The sequence below is a fragment of the Myotis yumanensis genome, unplaced genomic scaffold (assembly GCF_028538775.1).
Source record: "Myotis yumanensis isolate MYYU_CA2020_CCGP unplaced genomic scaffold, mMyoYum1.0.hap1 SCAF_2, whole genome shotgun sequence".
Taxonomy (NCBI): domain Eukaryota; kingdom Metazoa; phylum Chordata; class Mammalia; order Chiroptera; family Vespertilionidae; genus Myotis; species Myotis yumanensis.
The window spans coordinates 159,279,253-159,292,823 of NW_027223753.1; positions in this window are offsets into that span (position 1 = coordinate 159,279,253).

Here is a 13,571-nt window from a genome sequence, read left to right on the forward strand (position 1 = left end):
CTAAAGGATAATACTACCCCCACCATGAGCCATCACTGCCCTCTGGTTGCTGAGGATCTGACAAACCATCTCCACTCTCACATTTCAAATTTAAATCAGGTATTTTACAAAACATTTATATTTTGAAGCAATCTCAAACTTAGACAAGTTACAAAAACACTTTTTTCCTGGACATTTGAGAGTAAGTTACCTATAATGATGCCCCATCACCAAAACTACTTTATTTTGCATTTCCTACAAACTAATGTAGTCTCCTGAATAACTGAAATACAACCACCAAAATCAGGAAATTAACACTGATCCATTTACTTGCATCTTATCACCAGATAACATTCAAATTTCCCTAGTCATCCCCAAAGTGCCTTTTATTGCAAAACTAGAGGCCTGATGCATGAAATTCATGCAAGGGGCTTGGCCCTCTAAGCCCTGGCTTCGTCCAGAAGGTCATCTGAAAGGTTGTCTGGACGGTAGTTCTGCTGTTCGGCTGTCTGGTCTCATTAGCATATTATGCTTTTATTATTATAGAAGATCTAGTTCAAAGCCATGTGTTTCATTTAATTGCCATTTTCTCTTTTTTAACACCTTTATTGAGATACAATTTGCATACCATACAATTTGCCAATTCAATGATTTGGGTATATTCAAAATATGTACAACAATCATCACAGCCAATTTTAGGACATTCTCATCACCTCAAAAAGAAACTTCATACCCTTTAGCTCTCATCTCCCATCCTCTTCCATGCCCACAGCCTAAGTAGCCACTCATTTACTTTCTGCCTCTATAGATTTGCCTGTTTTAGACATTTCATATATATGGAATCATACAATATGTGATCTTTTGTAACTGGCTTCTTTCATTTAGCAGCATGTTTTCAAAACCCATATTGTAGCATGTGCCAATATGTTATTCTATTTCATGGACAAATAATATTCCATTTTGTGGGTATTCTACATTTTTATTATATATTGATCAGTTGGTGCATATTTGAGTTGCCTTCACCTTTTGACTATTATGGACAAGGCTGCTATATATATATTTATGTACAGGTTTTTGTGTACACATAAGTTTCCAGCTTTCTTAGTTCCTATGGTAACTCTATGTTCAATTGTTCAAGGGATTTATAGACTGTTTTCCAAAGCAGCTGCACCATTTTACATTCCCGCCAGCAGTGTATAAGGGTTTGGATTTCCTCACATCCATATCAACATTTGTTATTACCTGACTTTTATTGTTCTTGACACTATTAAAGATTTCCCATTCCCCCCCGCCCCCACCCTTTGCCCACCTCCACCCAGTCCCTGCCAACCCTCCCCCGTCCTTCACCACACTGTTGTTTGGGCTATGTATATATGTTCTCTGGCTACTCTCGTCACCTTCTTTTACATTACCTGACTTTTTTTTAGTCTAGTCATTCTAGTGGGTGTGGAGTGTTATTTAATTGTGGTTTTAATTTGCATTTCCCTAATAAGATATGATGTCAAGTATCTTGGCATGAGCTTATTATATATTTGCATATCTTCCTTTGAGAAATGTCTCTTAAGAGCCTTTGCCCATATTTTATTGGGCTATTTGTCTTTTTATTATTGAGTTGAGAGTTCTTTGCATATTTTAGGTACAAGTCCCTTAACAGATTTTTAATTTACAAATATTTTCTCATATTTTGTGATTGTCTTTCACTTCTTTTTTTTTTTTTAATATATTTTATTGATTTTTTACAGAGAGGAAGGGAGAGAGATAGAGAGTCAGAAACATCGATGAGAGAGAAACATCGACCAGCTGCCTCCTGCACATCTCCTGCTGGGGATGTGCCCACAACCAAGGTACATGCCCTTGACCGGAATCGAACCTGCGACCTTTCAATCCGCAGGCCGATGCTCTATCCACTGAGCCAAACCGGTTTTGGCTGTCTTTCACTTCTTAATAGTATCCTTTGAAAAACAAATATTTTTAATTTTAATGAAATCCAAATTATATATTTCCTCTTTTGTTGCTCATGCTTTTGGTATCAGGTCTAAGGATCCTCTGCCAAATCCAAGCTCATGATGGCTTATGCCTATATTTGCTACTATTAGTTGTGTAGTTTTAGCTTACATATATATGGAATATAGGTCTTTGGTCCTTTTTAAATTAATTTTTAAGTCAAGGTTTTTTTTTTTGTTTTTTGCTTTTGCCTATGGATGTCTAATTGCTGCAGCACAATTTGTGAAAAGGCTATCCTTCCTCCTTGAATAACTTATGTTCCATTATCAAAAATCTACTGGGCCTATTCGTGTGGATCTATTTCTCATTCCCTGTTCTGATCATTGATTTATGTATTTATCCTCCACCAGTACCACACAGTCTTGATTACTGTAGCTATATAGTAAGTCTCAGCTTGTAGAATGACTTCTCCCACTTTTTTTCAGAATTATTTTAGCTATTGCATGCCCTTTGCCTTTCCATGCAAATTTAGAATAAGCTTATCTATATTTACAAATAAATTGCTAGAATTTTTATAAGAATTTAAGTTGATCTTATAGATCAAGTTGGAGAAAATCTATATTGTTACTAGGTTAAGTTTTTCAATCCATGTACACAATATGTCTCTCATTTATTTAGGTTTTCTTTTATTCCTTTCACCAATATTTTGTAGTTGTTGGCATAGAAATCCTACACACATTTTGTTCATCTTTTTCAATAGTTAGAGGTAAGGATACAACATCATTCTTTTGCATGTGGCTATATAGTTGTTCCAGCACCATTTGCTGAAAAGACTTCTTTCCTACATTGAATGGTGTTGGCTCCCTTGTCAAAACCAGTTTATTACAGGCACATGAATTCATGTCTGGACTCTCAATGCTGTTCCATTAATCTACATATCTATCCTTATGCCAGTTACATTGGGACTGAATTGTGTATGAAGGAGAGGGGAAGTAGAAGTGGAAGAGAGGGGATAGAGAAAGGAGGGGTAAAGGGGAGGGAAAAGAAAAGAGGAAACTGTTTTAAAGATGCCCTAAAAACATCTCCCACCCAGCTGGCATGGATCAGTTGTTGAGCTTTGATCTATGAATCAGAAGGTCATGGATAAACCATAACATCATGGTTCAATTCCCCATCAAGGCACAGGCCTAGGTTGTGGGCTCTATCCCCAGTGTGGGGCATGCAGGAGGCAGCCTATCAATGATTTTCTCTCTCTCCCTCTCCCTTCCTCTCTGAAATCAAAAAAATATTGTAAAAAATAATAATCTACACTAATAAAAGACAAAGATGCTAATTGACCATACCTTCACTATGCACAAGCCACGCTCACCAGCCAATCAGAGCAACTATATGCAAATTAACCCAACCAAGATAGCAGCCGGCAGCCATGGAGCTGTAGCAAGCAGGAGGCTTGGTTGCCCCGTCGATGAAGAAAGCCAAGCTTCCCGCCTGCTCTGGCCAGCTGTGGCCTCCGCAACAGGCAACACAGTTTCAATTATAGAAGCTAAATAAATCCCAGATACCTGCTTCCAGCCAGCCTCCACTGGGATTTTGGGTGGCTGGGGGCTGTGGCCAGCCTGTAAACAGCCATTAGCCCCTCACCCAGGTTGGCCAGGCACCCCAGCGGGGACCCTCACCCTGAAGGGGCTGTGGCCAGCTTGTAAACAGCCATCAGCCCCTCACCCAGGTTGGCCAGGCACCCCAGCAGGGACCCCCATACTGAAGGGGCTGTGGCCAATCTGCAAACAGCTATCAGCCCCTCACCCAGGAAGGTCAGGCACCCCAGTGGGCACCCCCACCCTGAAGGGACTGTGGCCAGTTGCAAACAGCCATCAGCCACTCACCCAGGATGGCCACACCCTCATGGGGTGAGGGTCCCTGCTGGAGGGCTTGGCCAGCCTGCAAACAGCCATCAGCCGCTCACCCAGACTGGCCAGGGACCCCAGCAGGACCCTCCACCCTGAAGGGGCTGTGACCAGCCTGCAAACAGCCATCAGCCACTCACCCAGGCGGGCCAGGCACCTCAGCAGGACCCCCCGCCTCCCTGATCTGGCACCCTTCAGGGCAAACCAACCAGCCCCCACCCATGTACCAGGCCTCTATCCTATATAATAAAAGGGTAATATGCAAATTGACCCTAACAGCTGAAAGACTGGGAATCACTGGTCACTATGACACACAATGATCACTAGGGGGCAGATGCTCAATGCAGGAGCTGCCCCCTGGTGGTCAGTGTGCTCCCACAAGGGGAGCTCTGCTCAGCCACAAGCCTGGCTGACGGCTTCCACTACAGTGGTGGTGGTGGGAGCCTCTCCCGCCTCCTCAGCAGTGCTAAGGATATCCGACTGCAGCTTAGGCCTGCTCCCCACTTGCAAGTGGACATCCCCCAAGGGCTCCCAGGCTGCCAGAGGGATGTCTGACTGCCAGCTTAGGCCCAATCCCCCGGAGAGTGGGCCTAAGCCAGCAGGTGGTCATTCCCCGAGGAGTCCCAGACTGAGAGAGGGCACAGGCCGGGCTGAGGGACCCTCCTGAATGCACAAATTTTTGTGCACCGGGCCTCTAGTTAATCTAACAAGGAACATACAGAACCTATGCAAAGACAATGACAGCACCTCACTCTCAGAAATAAAAGGCTTGAATAAATGGATAAACATATATTGTTGCTGGTTAGGTAGAGTTCATATTAAAGCAAACACAATAATAAGTAACAATAAATAGGAAAGAAGATTTAATAATGTGTTCAGTGATTCTCAATCTTGCCTACATATTAGAATTACTTAATTAAAATTTTTTTAAAAAATCCAGGTTGAGGTCCCACTGCAGACAGATTAAATGAGAATCTCTGGGAAAGAGTTCAGGTGATCCTAGTGTCAGCTGGCTTGAGTACTACTGTTATTTAAAGGAAAAAAGAAAGCTTAATGGAAATATTTGCCCTTGTAATGAAATTGAAAATACATTTCAAAGTTAAAAGTTTAGTATAAAATATTCCACTGAGAGTAGGTAAAAACAGAATAGATAATGAGAACAGAAAAAAAAAAGAAAAGAAAAAGGGAAAAGGTCAGAAAATGTAACCCGAATCTGTTCAAGCCAGGTTAAAATAAAAACAGCACAAAAATAATTTTTTTATTTCCTAAATTCTGTTGAAAATTTACACTTTGAGGGAAACAATCATTTGGATCTATGTTTAACATATATCATGATAAATTACAAATTTTTTAAAAAGTGAAAAACTAAAATAGTTTAAAAACCATTTTAACCTAGGAGATGGCTTTTTAAAAGGGAGTGGCTTGTTTTAAAGAATAAGGTAATATTATTTGGACAATTACTAGACTTATTCTCCAAGAATTGTTGGGATTCCCAGAGTAAGAAAGAGAAAATAGGCCTACAACTGGATAAACTATTAATGAAAAAAGTGTTCAAAAATTAGTTGGCCATTTAGGGCTTATCCAAATAAAGGAGCAACTTTCTCCCCAAAAGACCTAACTTTCCTTAACTGTACCATTGCAACTAAAGAAAAAATTACATTGCTAAAACATTTTTACCATCAAATTTGAAGTTGAATCTGGGATTGAGAATTTTTACTCTGTTGCATAAATTATTTGGTCTAACCCAGAGGGAGAGAGAATGTGTTCTTGCCTCGCAAGTGAGGAACTAAACCCGGAATTCTCATCCACAGAGTCTGTGCTTAAATGACTGGAATTGGGCCAAATGAAAACTCAGAGGGCATAATTCTTCCCAGGGTTATAGGCAACTCCTGGGAAACGGGTTTCTTCACTTACGTAAGGAGTGAATCAATCATTTCTGCCTGTGTTCTTACTTAGGAAAAGGCCAGAGACTCTTCTGAGGCTTCCTTGGTTGGAACCTGAAGTTCAGACACAGTGAAGGTGCCTAGGAAGATAACCAAGCACATCCCTGGTGCTCTAAACACTATGATAAAGTGTTCTTAAGAGGCTCCTTTGGTTCAAGAGGACTTAATTTATTTTGTGTAATGCATGGATTGATCATCAAGATGCACCTGCTTGGGAATCTAGGAAATGACAGTCAGGCCTCATAGAGAAGAGGGACCTGTGCAGAACTGGGTCTCATAGCCAGAACCAGAACCCAAGGCCACTCTAGGAACCTGAGGAACTGTGCTGGTGGGTTTTCACCCCGGGCTCCATTATCAGTGTGTCTCAGCTATTCCCCAAACAGCTGTCTGCATCTCTGTCTCTGTCCACTTTCCCGCCAGCTCCAACTGGCATTGTCTCTTCTATTCTGCATGACTTTTCTCTGCCTTGTCGGGTGCATCCTCACAACTCCTGCTTTCTCAAAACATTGGGCTGTCATAGCCTCTATTGTACCTCATCACCACTTTCCTGCAAGCCTCACCTCTCACTGCTAACTACATCATTCTCTCCGTATTGCCCAGTTCAAAGCCTGGAAGATTTTTTTTCTTTATTGATTAAGGTATTACATATGTGTCCTTATTCCCCCACTGCTCCCCCTACCCCCCTCTGCTCGTGCCCTCACCCCCCTAGTGTCTGTGTCCATTGGTTATGCTTATATGCATGCATATAAGTCCTTTGGTTGATCTTTCCCCCTTACCCCCACCCTCTCCTGCCTTCCCTCTGAGGTTTGAGGATCTGATTGATGCTTCTCTGTTTCTGGATCTGTTTTTGTTCATCAGTTTATGTTGTTCATTGTATTCCACAAATGAGTGAGATCATGTGATATTTATCTTTCTCTGATTGACTTATTTCACTTAGCATAGTGCTCTCCAGTTCCATCCATGCTGTTGCAAATGGTAGGAGTTCCTTCCTTTTTACAGCAGTGTAGTATTCCATTGTGTAGATGTACCACAGTTTTTTAATCCACTCATCTGCTGATGGCACTTAGGCTGTTTCCAAATCTTAGCTATTGTAAATTGTGCTGCTATGAACATAGGGGTGCATATATCCTTTCTGATTGGTGTTTCTAGTTTCTTGGGATATGTTCCTAGAAGTGGGATCACTGGGTCAAATGGGAGTTCCATGTTTAGTTTTTTCAGAAAACTCTATACTGTTCCCCACAGTGGCTGCACCAGTCTGCATTCCCAACAGCAGTGCATGAGGATCCCTTTTTCTCTGCATCCTCACCAGCACTTGTCATTTGTTGATTTGTTAATGATAGCCATTCTGACAGGTATGAGATGGTACCTCATTGTCATTTTGATTTGCATCTCTCGGATAATTAGTGACTTTGAGCATGTTTTCATATGTCTCTCAGCCTTCTGTATGTCCTCTTTCAAAAAGTATCTATTTAGGTCCGTTGCCCATTTTTTGATTGGATTGTTTATCTTCCTTTTGTTAAGTTGCATGAGTTCCCTGTAAATGTTGGAGATTAAACCCTTATTGGAGATAACATTGAAAGCCTGGAAGATTTTTATTGCCTAGAGAACCTTTTTGCTCAGGACATGTCACAGGACACTGGCCAACTTAATCTTTGGCTGTCTTGGGCCAACTGCCCAACCCTGACCAATCAGCATAGTGTGAAATGGGCTTTCAGTGGCTGCTCTTTCAGTAGCAGCTGTGGGCCAAAGTTTGTCCTAAAAGAGGGCTCTGGGGTGGCAGGTATCTGATCCATGTGACAAGTATATGGATGGTTTGATGGATGGATGGACAGATAGTCAGGAATACTTTGTCCTCAGAAAAGTAAGGCATGATTGATCAGTGGGAGAGAGAGAGTCAATGTGGGTTGAACAATTGAGCAAAAAGAGAACTGCATTTGTATGTTAACATGTTTCACTGAGATCTGACCTCAGTCCTTAGGAACCAAGTAATGGACAGGTCCTGGATGAGCTGGCTATTAATGACAAGTCTTCCTTTTTAGGGAAATGATATGGCTTTCCTCCAAAATTCCTGCACATACTTCTGGCTGTTCCTTCATAGAAGTTCTGATCTTCTCTAGCCTTTCCCTATTAGAATCTTCCAAGGTTCATTTCCCATCCTATATAATAAAAGGGTAATATGAAAACTGACCCTAACAGCAGAAAGACTGAGAATGACTGGTCACTATGACACACACTGACCACCAGGGGGCAGACGCTCAATGCAGGAGCTGCCCCCTGGTGGTCAGTGCGCTCTCACAGGGGGAGCTCTGCTCAGCCACAAGCCAGGCTGATGGCTGCCAGTACAGCGGTGGTGGTGGGAGCCTCTCCTGCCTCCTCAGCAGCACTAAGGATGTCCGACTGCAGCTTAGGCCTGTTCCCCACTGGCAAGTGGACATCCCCCGAGGGCTCCTGGGCTGCCAGAGGGATGTCTGACTGCCAGCTTAGGCCTAATCCCCAGGGAGCAGGCCTAAACCAGCAGGTGGTCATCCCCCGAAGGGTCCCAGACTGCAAGAGGGCACAGGACAGGCTGACGGACCCCCCAGAGTGCACACATTTTTGTGCACCAGGCCTCTAGTCTATATATATAAATGGCTAATATGCTAAGTGTCCTTCCCAGTGTCCAACCTGTCGCTATGATGTGCACTGACCACCAACGGGCAGACGCTCAACGCAGGAGCTGCCGTGATGCACACTGGCCATTTACAGAGAAACGGCACCGCAGACCTGGCACCGACAAAGCAACACTCAACTCTCCCCAAGTGAAACACAGGCTGTGCCACCACCCTGGAGTGACAGCCCACCAAATTGCAGCCAATGCTGCCATGGCGCAAAATGCAGCCCACAGCCCAGCCCAGTCCAGCCTGCATACAGTGGCTGTGGGCACCGGGTAATGACGTCACATTTTTATTGACATTCTGAATACAAAAATGTCGACAGACTATGTCTGAAGACCAACTATTGGCACACCGTACCTCTGAAGCCAGAAGAAAGCAATGTCATTGACAGAATATGTCTGAAGAACAGTCATCAACAAGTGTGCCACGTCCAGCACGGGCAGGTTCGACGAGCCTGAGGAGGGGCAGTGAAGGATTAAAGAAGACAGACAAGAAAATACAGCTGGGGCTCGGTGGGATGCTGCTTCTCTGATGGAGAGACAGCACCACGGCCTGCAAACCAAGTCTTTATTTTATAGACAGAGCACACAAAGCAAAACAATAGTAGTGGTCAACATGATTACACTGTCCTTGTGAGTTTCACCTTGTTTTGGCAGCACTTGCTGCACCTCCCACAGCCCATTAGCTACCCAGGAAGGAGCAAGGGAGGACTATAAGGTCAAGCTTAATTATGCTAAGAGGCTCTGCCCTCCAAGCTGGGACTTGTTTGTGGCCCTGCCACAGGTCAGTCCGAGGCTTAACTCTCTAGCCACTCCCTACAAACAAGTACTACCAATACCGGTAGGAGCTGCCTTCATAGCGAAAATGAGGTAAATGAGGATGCAATTACCAAACGCAGTTGTGATGGAATGACTGTTACATGTCAATTTTGCCTATCCCTAAATTTCTCTAATGAAAAACCATCTAATGGAAAATTTGCTCAATGTTGTAGTAAAGGCAAAGTTTGTCCAAATGATATAAGTTTTCCAGAATATCTGGCATATTTTTAAAAATTAATGATAAATGAAGATTCTGACGGTAAAAGTTTCATGGAAAATATTCATTGCTATATCATGTTGTTATTGTTTTTTATTAATCAATTTATATATTATTTTCATGTACATTTTACTAATTTTCTTTCATCTCTGACACTTCTATTATAGAGAAAGGGCAAATAGCAATATTAAAATATTTCTTCTAATTAATTTTCCTTTCAATGTGCACTAATTCGTGCACTGGGCCACTAGTCTCATATAAAGTACTTAGAATGGTGCCTAATTTGTAGTAAGCACTGAGAAAACAAGTTATTAGTAACAGTATACTCTTCATTCATTGAATAAATATTTGAACAGCGCATCACCTATGGGGCTGTATTTAATAGAATTTTAAATATAGAGACTTAACCAAATAGGTCAACCACTCCTATTACATCCCTGAATGAACAGATAAAAACCCCTGCCCTTACTTAATAACAAGTTTGGTGACACAGTCTGGGGCTGGAAAGGCAACCCACAATGCTTTTTAGGATTCAGTCTCCCGGGCTCCGAAACAGCAAGATGTCTCCAAACAGATGGATTGTGAGGTCCAACAGCCTCCTGGTCCCTCTTCTTCTCCCTCCTCCCCTGTCCCCTCCTGCCTAAGCCCTGCCCCACCCCACCAGAATTTTCCTTTCTTTCCCTGTCTCATGGGCTGCATCCTCATATCTCCTGCTTCCTAATGGAGGGTACCCAGAAAGGCACTAATATTTGAAAGTGATATTTTAAATTAAAGTATGCCTAGCCTGCTAGCCCTGGCTGCAAATCAGCATTTAGGGACATCCCACTAACTCATGTGGAAAACAGTGATTCTAGAACAGCAATCCTCAACCTTTTTCAGAAAGGGCGCATCAGAAAATGCTGGAGCTTTAAAAACTCAGAGTGCAGAGCCCCACCCCCAGTTCTTCCCAGCAGGTCTGGAGGGGCCCCATTTCTGCACATTACCAAATGTTGCTGTTATAGACAGGGGCAGGGCTGCATTTTCTGTTTTGTCCTCTGGTTAAAGAAGTTTTGCATGTGAACAAGATGTCAGGAGGACCAGCCACCTTTCCAAGATCCTCTGGCACTTTAGAAGCACACGTTTACAAACAACAAACATGTTCATTCGAAATCCTGACATTCTTCATTTACCCTGTGCATGCCGAAACAGCTCCTCTTGAGCACCTCAACTTAGCAACCAAGGTTGACTCATTTCAGGAATTTGGAAATCTAGAATTTTATAGCAGGCGGTGACTTCAGAGAACTGGCCAGGCCCAAACCTCACCAAAAAAATAAAACAGCCCGGCTGGCATGGCTCAGTGGTTGAGCATCGACCTATGAACCAGGAGGTTGGTTGGATTTCCAGCCAGGGCACGTGCCCCGGTTGCAGGCACAATTCCCAGTAGGGGGCGTGCAGGAGGCAGCCAATCAATGGTTTGCTCTCATCATTGATGTTTCTATTTCTCTCTCCCTCTCCCTTCCTCTATGACAGTGGTTCTCAACCTCCTGGCCCTTTAAATACAGTTCCTCATGTTGTGACCCCAACCATAAAATTATTTTTGTTGCTACTTCATAACTGTAATTTTGCTGCTGTTATGAATCGTAATGTAAATATCTGATATTCAGGATGGTCTTAGGCGACCCCTGTAAAAGGGTCGTTTGACCACCAAAGGGGTCGCGACCCAAAGGTTGAGAACCGCTGGACTCTATGAAATCAATAAAAACATTTTTAAATAAATAAATTCTAAAAAGATCCAGGCTCTTTTTCTGTTCAGCATCCTTAATGTGTTATCTTTGAGTTTGTCACCCCACAGGCAAGTAGTCCCCACCCTTGTCAGTTCTAGCCACCCTAACCATAACCCAGGTAGAGAGGAGGAGGAAAGGACAATGCGTTTATCAGGAAAGTAAGTTTCTCAGAAATGCTCCAGCAGTCTTCTGCTCGTCTCTCATGAGCCAAAACTGCCTCACTGCTATCTGGAGCTGCAAAGGAAGCTGGGCACACTGCCACTCTAGACAAAATCAGGATTCTCTTTGGTCAGGAAGGGGAAAATGGATATAAAAGAACTAGCAGTATTTCAGGCTTATCCAGGCCAGGCACTGAGAATCACAGCGCCAGACCTCAAAAGTTGGCAGGGGAGAGGGAAAGCAGCCACGGAGAAGCAAGGTGAGGATTATGAAAGAGGTGTTGCTATTGGGAGCATTTAAAAGGGACACCTGCCCTAACCGGTTTGGCTCAGTGGATAGAGCGTCAGCCTGCGGACTCAAGGGTCCCAGGTTCGATTCCAGTCAAGGGCATATACCTTGGTTGCAGGCACATCCCAGTAGGGAGTGTGCAGGAGGCAGCTGATGGATGCTTCTCTCTCATCGATGTTTATAACTCTCTATCCCTCTCCCTTCCTCTCTGTAAAAAATCAATAAAATGTATTTTAAAAAAATAAAAATAAATAAAAGGGACACCTAATCCGTATTTGAGAGGTCAGGAAAGGCTTGCTGACAGAAGTGATAGTTGAGACATGAAGTAGGACAGGGAAGAGAGAGCATGTGCAGAAAAGTTCAGAGGGGAGAATGGGTCTTTTCTGGGAACAGAGAGTGATGCCCTATTGGTGTGGAGCAGAGTGTAGGCAGAGAGCTGTGAAGTTGGGGGTAAGCAGGGACCACAGCAACAAGGACTTTGCAAGCCATTTAAAGAAATTGATGCTAATCTTTAAGACAGTGAGAAGCCACTGAGGAATTTTAATTAGGAGACAGATTTTGCTTATTCGTTTTAAAAAATGAAATGGGAAAAGAAGAGCATCATCCCGGCCTCTACCCACAAGATGCTCATAGCACAGATCAATCGAAGATGGCGGCATAGGTAAACACCGGAGATTGCCGCCGTAAACAACCACTTCAAAAATACAACTAAAAGTCGGAACGGACATCAACCAGAACCACAGGAAGGCTGGCTGAGGAGAGACTCTTCAACTAGAAGCAAAAACAACAGCATTCCGACGCTCAGAGGAGGCGCAGTGTGGAAAATTTAAAGGTACGGTGGTGCGGTGGTGAGGTGGTGCGCACGCAAAGCGGGCTGGCGGCTGAGGGCGCGGTTGTCGTTTTCAATCAGGAGTGAGTCTCAGACTCTGGGCTACAGATCCCGGCGAGTCTCTAGGGACCCAGACTCAAACGGGAGAAGCGGGACTGTCTGGCTACGGCCCCTCCGAGGTTTGCAGCGGTTGTGGGGACAGAGAGGCAGAGCCCCTGGGGACGGACTGAGAGCGGCCATAGCGGCTCCCTCCCCCCGCCCTGTTGAGCCCGCCCCGCCCAGGCCCTGCGCACAGCCATTTGCCAATTGCCTCAGGCAAAGGCTGGATTAGCGCCTCCCCAGAAGACAGACGTTTTCCACTCAGCTGATTCCTACACCCAGTCGGCCTGGTGGTCAAATCCCTCTAGTGTTAACTACAACAATTAAGGCTTGGCTAGAACAAGACTGCACACAGAGACCACAAGGGGGTGCACCAAGAAAGCATAAAAGATGCGGACACACAAAAACATGACAGAAATGGAGGATATGGAGCTAAGAATCGCAATTTTGAGGGCTTGCCATAAATTTGTGCAGAGCCTCACGAAAACTAATGAGACCCTCGATGCTACGATAAAGAAATTAGAAAGTAAGCATACACGGACTGAAATAAAGAATATTATACCCAATAGCAGACCAGAGGAGCTCAAGAATCAAACCAAAGATTCGACAAAAAACACCCAATTGGAAAAGCAAAATGAAAAAAGAATCCGAAAGTGTGAAGATAGTGTAAGGAGCCTCTGGGACAGCTTTAAGCGGACTAATATCAGAATTATTGGAGTGCCAGAAGATGAGAGACAGCAAGATATTGAAAACCTATTTCAAGAAATAATGGCAGAAAACTTCCCCCACCTGGAGAAAGAAATGGACTTACAGGTTCAAGAAGCGCAGAGAACCCCAAACAAAAGGAATCCAAAGAGGACCACACCAAGACACATCATCATTAAAATGCCAAGAGCAAAAGACAAAGAGAAAATCTTAAAAGCAGCAAGAGAAAGAGGCTCAATTACCTACAAGGGAATACCCATACGACTGTC